The sequence below is a fragment of the Equus asinus genome, chromosome 20 (assembly GCF_041296235.1).
Source record: "Equus asinus isolate D_3611 breed Donkey chromosome 20, EquAss-T2T_v2, whole genome shotgun sequence".
In the NCBI taxonomy this organism is placed as follows: domain Eukaryota; kingdom Metazoa; phylum Chordata; class Mammalia; order Perissodactyla; family Equidae; genus Equus; species Equus asinus.
The window spans coordinates 72,295,187-72,307,318 of NC_091809.1; the positions used below are offsets into that span (position 1 = coordinate 72,295,187).

At 44.7% G+C, this 12,132-nt stretch overlaps 1 long non-coding RNA gene across 2 annotated transcripts in view; it reads right to left on the reverse strand.

The window, feature by feature from the left end:
• LOC123278936 (uncharacterized) overlaps positions 1–11,875 on the reverse strand; it is a 47,881-nt gene extending 36,006 nt beyond the window's left edge. For both annotated transcript variants that reach the window (XR_006516719.2, XR_011495768.1), the window contains exon 1: positions 11,112–11,875. This is a non-coding gene — a long non-coding RNA (uncharacterized lncRNA). The remainder of the gene's footprint in view (positions 1–11,111) is intronic.
• Positions 11,876–12,132: the final 257 nt, after the last annotated feature.

Sequence of the window (12,132 nt, forward strand, 5' to 3'; positions counted from 1 at the left end):
TTCTAGGATACATTCAGAAAAAGTTCTCCAGCACTTCATCTTTGGTTTCTTACCCAGTGTCCAGCCCTGGGAAGCTTCTTTAAGGCCAACCTACTCGATGCAAACTCTACTTCAAGGCTCATCCTTGAATAATTCCCCGAGTAGCTCTTGACATCACTAATTTTATTGCTCCTTTTCCTACACAACACACAGCTGCTCATTGCCTCCTTCAAGTCTGACACGTCCAGTTACTCTCTCCACCTTGACCTTGCCTCCTCTCAGGGCCAATTTCATTTCTCCAGTTAGGTTGGGCTCTTCAGGACAGCCCTTCCAATTCCTAAGGTACAGGTAGCCCTGCCACCAGCTTCATCATGACATCCCACAGCACAGCTCATATACTTTCAAAAATGCCTCCCTCCACTCTGTTGTTCCACTCCTGGCCATCTTGCTATCCAGCCTGGCTAGTATCAGGAATTTCAAGTCACTCCTTTGCTGTCTCATTCCCTTTCTGCTGACATTTTGCTTCCCTTTTGCGATATACTTCATCCAGATTTTACAAAAATCAATGAGTTCAGGATAACAAGTATAATAGTCTCATGTGGCCTCCCTAAGATTGATACTGCATTGTTGTTGACCTAGTTATTGCATTTCACTGTTTACCAGAAGTCAACTGATTGGGCAATTTTGAAAGAATTTTGCATCTATTTATTTCATTTTCACTAAGTAGGATGACCTTGTACAACTCAATGAGTTATTCCCAAAAGTAGGCTTAATGGCTGGCAATCTTAAGGCTTATGTGATTTCTAAGAATGGTGGGTTCTCTTTGAAGGCAATAATGCAAACCTTTAATTTTCCGCCACTGCCTATTTCCATTGGATCAAAAGATTTAGAATAACTTAGGATCCAAGTAGGATATATACTCAGCATGGAGAGGGTAGAGAGATTAGCATTAAGTCTTTGATTAAATCCCATCTCCTATTCTAGGCCCATGTTTCATCACCAGTAATATGAGCTTTTTTTTTTTTTTAGCTTTTATCTATCCCCTAAAAGTCTGAGAGTCCTTCAAGGTCAGGGGCTGTATTTCGTTTTCCCTGTATCTCCAAAGCCAAATAAAGTTCTGTTAAGTAGAAAGCATTCATCTTGAATGAATGAATGTCCAAGGTTCTGTGAAATTGTGACTTTCATAGAAATATCCAAAACCCCCAACATAATCAACAGCTCTACATGGAAGTAACAGCCATCTATTTATAACGTAAAGGGGCCCTGGGCACATTACAAGCCTGTCCCAAGTTGTGAGATTCAGTTCTAGGCCACAGTTCTGGAGAGGTAATAGAGTGCAATGAAAATATGCCAGATTCTGCTTCAGGTCAGGTAGGACTTGAATCTTTGCTATCCTGGGAAAAACACTAACCATGAGGTAACCACAAATTTTAGGGCCAGAGAGGCCTGAATGTGAACTGGGTTCTATCAATCTCTCACTTAAAGAGTTTTGGGTTATAGGAAAGAGCACTTACTTGAGTAATGTTAAGCAAAAGATGGGTTTTTTTGGATGAAGAGAAATATCAACACAAATTCAAAGGCAGGAAGTACAGATAGGCCCCAGAAAGAGCTGGTGCCAGGAACTGAACACACCCTCCAAACCAGGCCACTCCATCACCAAGTCCTGCTCTCTCTGGGGCCACATGATCTCTCATCCCCTCTTCCCTCTGCACATCTCTCTGCAGAACAATTTTTCTTGTTCCACTTGTAAACAGTCTAAAGATGTCTGCCCAGATCCTGTTTGTCCTCAGTGCTGAGTTCAAGTATCCACAGAGGCTGCCTCATGGCTCTGAGGTCCGTTTCCAATTTCCTGGGAAAAGGGGTCTGACTGTCTCTCCACCCTGGACCAGTGATCTCTGTGGGCCCACTCAGGAGGGGCCAGGGGAGTCTACTTTCTGAAGAGTGGTGATTTTAACCAGGGATGTAGGATGATCAGATTCCCATTTCACAAGGGTCCCACTGGCAGAGTTAGGAAGAATATCTAAGGCCAAGAATCATTTCAGCGGGTGTTGAGTTAACCCAGAAAAGAAATGATGAGACCTTAAGAAAAGTCAGAAAATCTATCAGAGAGAGAGGAGGAAATGAACGTGAGAAATATGAAAGATTTAGAATCACAAAATTAGATGTGGGGGATGAGAAAGGGAGAAGGTTTCTGTCTAGAGAGGGAGGGGTGGCACCACCTAGTCACTGAACAAGAAAACCAAGAAGTTTGAGTGGGTGAGTTTGAGTGGGGCTGGGGGAAAGGAGAAGAACGAACAAAGCTAGCATATTTAACAAAGAACAAGAATCTGAGTGTAAAGATTCAGGGGGAGATATCAAAGGTAAGGCAGGGAAAAGATGGCTTATAGTGATCAGTTACAAACATTTCTAGTCTTATTACCACCCCAATCAACACCCCTCAGGGGCTCCTGTTACTGAAGGATACAGTCCAGTCTCTTATGCATGGATGTGAAAGCCCTTCATTACACAGACTTTGGCCACTTCTCTACCCTAAGTTTCAGCCACAACAAGCAAAAAAACCAGCTGCATTTCCCTGAATGCACCACGTTCTCACATCTCTGTGCATTCAGACATCCTGTCCCCTCTGCCTAGAATGCCCTTCCTCCTTCAGCTGCCTAGTTGTCTTCCATTTGTTCTTCCAGACACCTTACCCACCCAAGGCTACCTCTCATGCTCTTTTCACTTGGCATTCTATGCACTCCGCCCTCCTGGCCCCTAGAAAGCTGCTAAATTGCAATCTCTGACATTTTGGTCTGTCTCCCAAGAATGTGAACCCATGAATTCAGGAAATACAGCTTGCATCTCAATATCCCCCATACCTAGCACACAGCAACACCTATCAAATGTTTGTGAAATAGCTGGAAATGTAGAATGACCTCTGCACAGATAGGCACACACAGCCCTTAGGGCATTTTCCCCCAACAGTGTGAATCATCGCTCTCTCTTGTTTTCTTCTGCTGCTTTCCCATTACTGCACATTTCGTCTCTGAGTGAGGACAAAGGAAAATGGTTTCCTGTTTCAACCTTTGCATCAAATGGGCATCCCCATGGCCTTCGAATTAAAGGAGCCATTGGCCTTACATAATTGTGCAGGGAAAAGAAGACAGACTTGTTGCAAGTAAATTAAAATACACTCAGGGAGAAACTGAGCCTACATGAGCTGCAAGGCAGGGAAGAAGAGAAAATGGCATTCTTTAAAATTCACAGTGGGGTGAACCAAAAAAAGTTGACTTATAGGTTTTAAATTTAAAAGTTTAAAAATTGGATGCTTCTCATTTCTTCTCAAGCCAGATTGCAATGGGATGGAGAGAATGGGAGGTAAAGAAGTAAAGAAAGTGAGACAAACTGCTCTTTCCAGAACTTTGGAAATGAAGTACTAAGGACCAGGAGGTGCAAGTTTAAAGCAGAGTGGAGTGAAGTTGGGGTGTGTGTGTGTGTGTGTGTGTTGAGGAAAGATACAGTTTGAACATGTCTGTGGGCTGAAAGAGAACATAAAAAAGAAAAAGAGAACTCAAAAAGAACATCTTTGAAGCAAAATGCTAGAGGAGGCCAAAGGGAGTGGGGCCAGGAGCATAGCGGAGGAAAGACACTTCTTCCTCCCAGGTGATGGAGCCCCTACCAGCTTTCCAAGCTCCTCTCCCAACACTGCCCCAGCACATGCTCCTTTCTAGACCCTCTCTCACTCTCTCTGATCAAGCCACACTTTCTCCGCCCTTCATGGGTTTGCACATATTGTCCCCTGCACCTGGACTGCTGGTCCCCAGTTGTCTCCTACTGAACTCTGACTTGCCCTTTTAGACATGACTCACAGATCACCTTCACTGGGAAATTTTCCTGAGTCTTCCATTCAAGCAAAGTAAATGCTCCTCTTCTGATATTCAAAGACTTGTAAAATACACATTTATTGGTGTACTTCTCCCTTCTGGCTCCCCCCACCCCCCCCCCCCAGAGTGGCAGTGCCCTCACAGGGAAGGACTCTGCCTCACTCATACAGACTGAGCACTTGAGAAATGTTGAATGAATGAATGAATGGATGGATGAATGAACAAATGAGGAAAGGGAAAGTCATTTGCTGCTTTAGAAGCTTTGAGATGGAGAAGAAACACATACAGCCCCTTCTGGCCTGAGAAAGGCCGAAGTTTGAGGAGAAAACAGAATGGTTGGGGTGGTCTCTGTTGGGAATTCAATGGAAAGTCAGAGATGACAAGGATTTGGAAGCAGAGTGAAAGCCTGGCTGAAGTTTGCATACCAATGGCATCAACTAATAAACAGAAATCCACAAAATTGAAGTTCATGACCCTCCTATAAAGTGAAAAGCAACTCTCCCACAGTCAATAGCTTTATCTGGGAAATAAATTAATAGTGATCAAATCCAATTGGTGAGACCTCAGGGACAGAGTGTCTCAGACAGCTGGGCTTTCTAAAAGGCATACAAATACCAACATTCTGTCCAAGTTCATGATCAAAGGCTTGACAGACTCACTCATGAAGAAGAAAATCCACTTAACAGTATTAAGAAAATCTTTGATTCCTAATCTGTTGCTGTGTAAAAATCTGAGTTTTGTTCACCAAATAGAATTAAGTATCAATTAGAATGCTTTTAAAATCTCTATTGTAAGTACAATTTAGCAACACTGACTGATTTGTCTGGCTAGTGAGAAATCACCAGATGTAAATCTAATATAAACTTGACTGGACTTGCCTCAGAGCATTCCCTTTCTTGGAACTCTGAAATCCCAGAATACCACAAAATGTTAGAGCTATAAGGAACCTGGAACATCATCTAGGCCAATAACCTCATTTTCTCAGAGGCCACAATGGAAAAGTGAATTTCTCAGGCCTCCCACCTTGTTAGGGGTAGAGCTGATCTGAAAACACAACTTTTCCAACAAATGACCTTCCCTCTATACTGTGTCATGAAAATAAGGTTAAATGATGTCCAATATTCTCTTTTCAGCTAGTCGGCGAATTGTTCAGTATGGTTCAAAAGTTTCCTGTCCCAAAGAATTAGGTTAAATAATGTTTTCATGCCAAAAATGGTAACCTCTCATATAGCCACAAAATACTGTTTTCTGGAACCCTTCATTTCCTCAGAGCTTCAGAAAGTCATAGTTTTACTGAACAATACTAAGGGTGTACGAGTTCTGAAAGGAAAAGATTGTCATCGATGTAGGAGATGGTAGGTTGATGACAGAAAAGAGAAGACGTGAAGAGAAAGCTGGAAGAATGCATTGAATCCATGCAGTCAGGAGAAGGAATGGCTTCCTGACCAAGATAAAGGAAAATGTTACAAAGAAAGACTCAAGGGAAGCTCGCTGCCAAATCTGGATTGGAATTAATTTGTTTAGCACAGTGTTTCTCAGAGCATATTCCACAGAACACCGGTTCCACAATATGCTCTATAAAAAAATACAAATAAAGAGAGGGGGAAGTCTGTATTCAAACAAGACAAGACGGAGAAATTCTGCACACCCTCTCGAAGAGACTCAGTGCACATTAGCATATTAAAGGTGCCAAGTCTTCCTGCAGTCAAGTTTCTTTATTTTTTTGTATAACATTTTTAAAAGGTAAAAACCCTTCTCAACTCAAGGGCCATACAGAAACAGGCCACCACTCGATTTTTAGCTCTTTGCAGGCCTCTGAGCCCTCTTTCATGCTTTTCTTACATAACGCTTATTAATATCCTATTACCTCTGGTTCTGCTGGAGACATTTTAGAAAATACAGTTTAAAGAAATGACTCTCAAACATTAAACATAATCACCAACTGGAGAGCTGATTAAATGCAGATTCCTGGCCTGAAATCTGCATATTCATCAAGCACTCTAGGTGATTCTGACACAGGTGATCCAAGAATTACACATTTAAGGGAAAGCTGACAGTAATGGAAAAACAAGGGTGACAATGACTTTGGAGTTGAAGGTCAAGAGGTAGCCATATACAGTGAGAGAAAAGATGGAGCTAGAGCTCAATTATCTCAGAGAACATTTTTATAGCTTCTTTGGGGAAAATTGGCATCTCCCTCAAATAATTAAATCGAAAAAGACTGTCATGAGAGGAGGGGCAGCCACAGCCCCTACTTTCCCAAGATTCCCTGGGGCCGTGGAAATATCTCACTAAGCATCTCTGTATCACCACTTGAGACTGGTGAGGGTGAGCAAAGGGGAGCTTCCACCTTTCCCCAGTTCCTTGTGGTAGAGCTGAGAAAGGAGAGGCATTTATTGAGGGCTTCAGTAAAGGCTTCTGGAAAAACAACAAAGAAAGAGAGCAATATGTAGCTAAATAAACTAGCTCTCAAGGTTTCACTCAGCTCAATAACAGGCTTGATTATCTAGAGCCTGTATACCCCTGTCCCCCCCCACCCCCCCACCCCCCCACCCCCCCACCCCCCCCCCCGCATAAAAGCTTCTAGCTTGTTTCTATGGTGTGGGTAACTTCACTCCAGAGGTGTGCTGGTACCAGCTCAACTGTTTAGTGAGTGTCTCCATTTTGGTAGCTTGAAATTGGCCATGGTGGGAATATTTACATAACAGAAATTGGCAAAAGTCAGAGTGTTATTTATTTATGTACTTTTGAGAGCTGGTTGTTAAACAGTTACCAGCACATCACTGCTTCACACCCACTACCCAGCATGCTTAATAGCTCCATGGATAAAAGTGCAGCCTATGTGTTAAAACAGACCTTGTTTGGAAGTCCAAGACCATCCCTCACTAGCCAGGAAACTCTTCACCTCTCAGAGTCTGCCTGTCCTTCTGTGAAAACGGAGATAACTCCTTCCATTTTAGGGCTAGGAGTATTAAACAAAGTACTATATAAAGAAACTTAGCCCAATACCTGACACACATAGTAAGTACCCACAGGTCATTCTAGACATCTTAAGGCCTTAAAAGAACCAAGAGAGGCCCTGCGAAAGATGGGAGTTCTCCCTCCTTCCTGCCTAATGCTTTCTAAGGTTCACTTTCCTGTCTGAGAACCCTGCTTCTTCCACAGCTGACTGACAGTGAGAATATCTTCTGAGAGCTCTCACTTTACATACAGGGCCTTTTTCTATACATTAAGTTGACTAATCCCGTCAGGATATGACCCAATAAAGCCCAGCTACTATGAGAGACACACATATATAGTAGCAGGTGGGGTACATTTTATTACAGCACCTTTAAACCCACAATCATGCCTTGTCTAGAGCACTTTCTACATTCTGCATGAGGCACAGGCCTCAAGGACAGACACTGTGCCTGGGTCCTCTTTGTATGAACTAAAGACGGGTTTCCTGATGTAGAAATTAGCAAGAAAAAATGTAAAATTTTCATGAATCTTGATATATATTGTACTTTCCTGCCTCAGTAAGAGCATTCTGCATGCAATCAAGCCATTCCCAGGTATCTGAGGATGCTCTAAGGCCTCCAGGTCCTCATGACCAACATCAGTCCTCCCCACCTGATACCGTAGCTGGAGAAGGAAGAAAATTGCACTGATGCTGTATTAAACATGGGACAGCTCGGAGATGCTGATTGTTTAGACTAAATCCCTACAATCCAATTGTTTTCTTGTTACTTGCCTCTCCTAAGGGCTGAGATGACATAAGGTGGATTGTGAGGTATGTTTCCAATCTGAGCTGATTAAAGTTTCAGAACCCAGATCTTACTCATCTGCCTCTCTTTCAGCTACAACTGGGTGGAAGCAGAGCCACGGGACCTGCAGATTCCTTCCCTCTGTCCTGTAGGGGAGGAAGACATTTCCTCTTCTCAAATGGGGGTTCGTCTGGCCGGAGAATGAATTAAATTCACATGAGACAGAATAGCAAGAGAAAATTAAACAAAGCTTTATGAGGAACCATGGCCCGGGGCCTTTCTTCCCGAAGGAAGAAAGGGCACTGAAGAAGTGGGGTGCACAGAGTGGTTATATACCCCCAAACGTGGTGTTTCACATGTGACTGAAACGTCCCTCCCACAATAGTCACAAGATTGCCCTGTCAGCACAGTGCTTGATGGACACAGCAGGTAATGTCTGCTATCTCGGTGGGCGTAGCAGGAGGCAAGTCTATGTCTGGAGCTGGGCGGTCACAGGTGAGCTCGGCAATTAGTTCCTAGCCTAAGGAAAGATGCTTAATCCTTAAGAAATGCCAGCGTTGGGAGGGGGAGGGAAGTTAGTTACAGGAGGTTACCAGACTAGCACAATAAAATGCAGATTTTAAGTCCTTGCCTTTGGTATTGATTAAGAGTTTTTAGAGAGAAGGTCATCTCCTTTCTTCTTCCTGGTACAGAGAGGGAGGCAGCTTTTACAGATAGAGATTTACCTTACAAATGTAAATGTATCCTAAGGAAGGGCAAGTTCCATTCCTCAGAGCCTCCTTCCCTGTCCCAGTTTATCAAAAGCAATCAGCCTCAAATAATCCTGATGCCAAAGAGACATATCTTGGGGTGGCCAATTCCAGGTCCCCACAGTCCCTTCCAATCTCTCTGCAAAAACCCAAATGTCTTCCATGATTCTCTGAACATTTCTCTTACTTCTGCTCTAAAGGGGGAAAGAGTTTTTTCCAAAGCACTTTAATTGATTTGGACCAGAAATTAGTATGCAACACACAGTCCCAGATATGTGAGCAGTGAGACAGACCAACGTGTCACTTATTTCATTAGCTATGATTTAATTACAAGAAGAAATGCTTTCCAGTTGTGTGTTCCCCATGGCCCTGATATTCAGTGTAAGGACAACTTCATTTGGATGAGGGAAAGTTTTCGAGAAGAGCTTCTGTAAAATCAGGCTAGGAGAATTCAGCAGCCTGCACAAAATAGCTCCCAAGGTATGAATAGCCCAATCCTTAATATCTAACTTTTACTCAAGAAATATGTCTCAAAGGCCTGCCACACATATGGCCTGATGCTGGATGCTGGGAGTCCAGGACAAAGAGGTCCCTGGCCCATGAGGGAACTTATATGTCGATGACGGGTCGACGCTGAAACAATGCTTACGCTAATAAAGCCATGATGATAAGTGGCGGTAAATACCATGACAGTGAAATACAAGGAGCTACAAGAGGAACTGGTGTAGCTCTGCAGGAGTCAGGGCTGCTTCTCTGAGGAAGGGACATTCAAGCCAAGATTTAAAAGATGAGAAGTGGGCCTGGGATCGCATAGTGAATATTTTAGAATAAAGGAGTACCAAGAGCAAAAGGTCCTAAGGTGGAAAAGAGCAAACCAAGAAACTCAAAGATCAGTGTGGTTGAAGCACAGGGAGGGCAGACAGGCATTCTCACGCCATGGTCAAGTTAAGGATTTGGGCCATTATCTTAAGAGCAATGGGAAGACATGAAAGTGTTCGCAGGGCACCAGTTGATGCGGGTTGGTGAGCCGAGGAGTCGAAAGAAAGATTTCTTAGACTCTTAAGATCTGGCAGTAGTGCTCTTTTATTTAGAGAGTAGAATAGCATGGGGACACGACCCATGGGCAGTCAGAGTTTCTGCTGCCGCCGCTTCTGCTGCCCCCGCTGGCATGGGGACAGGGCCCATGGGCAGGCAGAGCAGCTGCTGCTGCCCCCACTGGCATGGGGACAGGACCCATGGGCAGGCAGAGCTGGTGCGTGGGGACAGGACCCACGGGCAGTCAGAGCTCCTGTTGCTGCCCCAAGTTGAGGGTTAGGGCTAAATTTAAGGCATAGGTATATGATTCATCTCTTTACAAGACAAAGGAAAGAACATGAAAAAAAGTTAAAATGGTATCAGTGCAGGTGGGGTCTGGTCATTGGGTGATCCCATGACTTTTAGACAAGAATCAAATCGGATTAAGTAAAGGTTAGAAAGGTTAGACACCACCACCCTAAACCAGTTACATGAGATTGCCAGACAGCAACCAACTTAAGTTCTTGCCTTCCCCATTAAGAGCTTCTAGGGACAAGGTCATCTCTCCTCTTCTTCCTGGTACAGAGAGGGAGGCACCTTTTACAGATAGAGATTTACCTTACAAATGTAAATGTGCCCCAACAAGGGCAAGTTCCATTCCCCAGAGCCTCCTTCCCTGTCCCAGTTTATCGAAAGCAATCAGCCCAAAACAATCCTGATGCCAAAGAGACATATCCTGGGGTGGCCAATTTCAGGTCCCTACAAGGTCATCCCCCCTTCCTTCACAAAGGCAAATGTCTCAAAAGGGCAAGCAAAATTCCAGTCCTCGGAGCCTGCTTCTCATCTGCAGTTTTAAAAGTAACCAGCCTAAAATCCTCATCATAAACCGTTTTAAAATTAAGCAGCCTAAAAGTCCTCATCACCAGTGACATCATCAGCTTTGTATTTTTTAATGATCATTCTTGCTCTTGTGTGGTGAATGAGCTGGAGGGAGGCAAAAGAGTTTCTGAGAGGCCAGTTAGGAGGCATTGCTGTTATCCATGAGAGTAGTCTAAACATCCCCCCAAGCACCAGGATGTTGGAGATGCAGCCTGCACACAGGAAAATTCTACTCCACCAGAGCCTTCAGGGCTACTCGGGGAGGAGAGGTGTACCGTCCATCAGACCGGAGCCGTGTGGCTCACTGACAAAGATCTCTGGAGTACAAGACTCAGCATCCACAGAGACCCCCTGGTGGGGCCTGCTGAGTGGCTACAGGCTGTACCGTATCATTCTTACTGGAACAAATACTTACTGAGCCACAGGGCATAGGGACCTGAATGCAGCTCTTGCCTTTGCGTGAGTGAAGATGCCAGGCAGGGGAGGAAGAGGCACAGGCAGGGACAGACTCCGAGTCAGACATGAATGAGGGTGAGCCACAAGGAGCCTTGTGACCTTGCACCAGCTGCTTACTCTCTTGTGCCCCAGTTTCTTCATCTTCCTGCAAAATGGGGCTAATATAGCTGCCTCAGGGGATTCAGCAAGGGCTCATATAAAGTAAATGAACTAATATGTGAAAAGCCCTATTTAGCACAGATCCTGCCCCTGTGAAGCCTCAGTAAAGGGTAGTGTTGATCTTATCTGGGTGGTACCATGGAATTTGGACCCAAGCTGGTGTTTGAATCCCACCTCTGCCACTTAGCCTTTGTGACGGGACAAGTTAATAAAGTTCTCTGAGTCTCAGCTTCCTCATCTGGTAGAATGGAAATGATAAAACCTACCTGAAAAGGTGGTCATGGAGATTAAATGAGTCAATGCTATTCGGTTTTCTTTCTACCTCCATTCCTGGAAGGGAGGTGCACCAGGAGCAGCCTTTTGTCACAGTGAGAGGGCCAGCCCTGCAAAGACAGCAAGTGAAAAGTAGTGAAATGAGACACCTTTGAGTGTCGATCAGAGGACTTCAGAGCACACCCCCACTGCAAACCTGCCTCTCTGCACAAAGAGGATGGAAATTATTCAGAGTGAAGCTGAATCTGCCAGATACCCCCAGGGAGAGACTCTCATTAGTATTTAAAGAGGTGCTGGAAATGGATAGCTCCAAGAAGGTAAAGCTCTTCAGCTTGGAACGCTCAGCACTAAAAATGTGCATCCTGCTCCACAAGGGAGACAAAGAAACCTCCAGAAGTCGCTTTCCTGTTTTTGAATTGAGGAAGGGTGGCTTGTGCTTATTCTTCCAGCTCCAGACTCGTCAGAGCACAGCCAGCTCGCTCGGGGTGGTGCACTTTGATCCCTTATTCAACACAGTCACGACACCCACCGAGTGCCAGGCACCTTGCTGTAGATGAGGGGGGCGTGGCGTGTGCCTCCAGGAACTCACCCTCAGTTGGGGCATGGTAAGTGCTACTGCAGAGGTCAGGACGACGCTGAGTTGCAGCAGCCCACACAGTTAGAGGAGATTCTTCAAGGAGGGAACATCTGGGCTGCATTTTGTACTGAACAGGAGAAGGGAAAGGAAAATGGGCCCCCTGAGCTGGGCCCTGCACAACCATCATCTTTGAATTGGGCAGAAAGGCAACGCAGGTGGAGGAAAGAAACAGCCTGGGAGAAGGCAGGGAGGTGGGAGGGATCTTAGCCCCTGAGCTGAGCCACAGGACATCCCCAGGAAGAGAAGCTAGCCTGACAATTCAGAATGAGAGGAGAGAACCATGATAGCTCTTCATCTCTAGGCAGGTTATAGATGAGATCAATCTAAAGAGCAGAAGAGCTGGAAGGGTCCACAGACTAGTCAGTCATTCTCCCAAA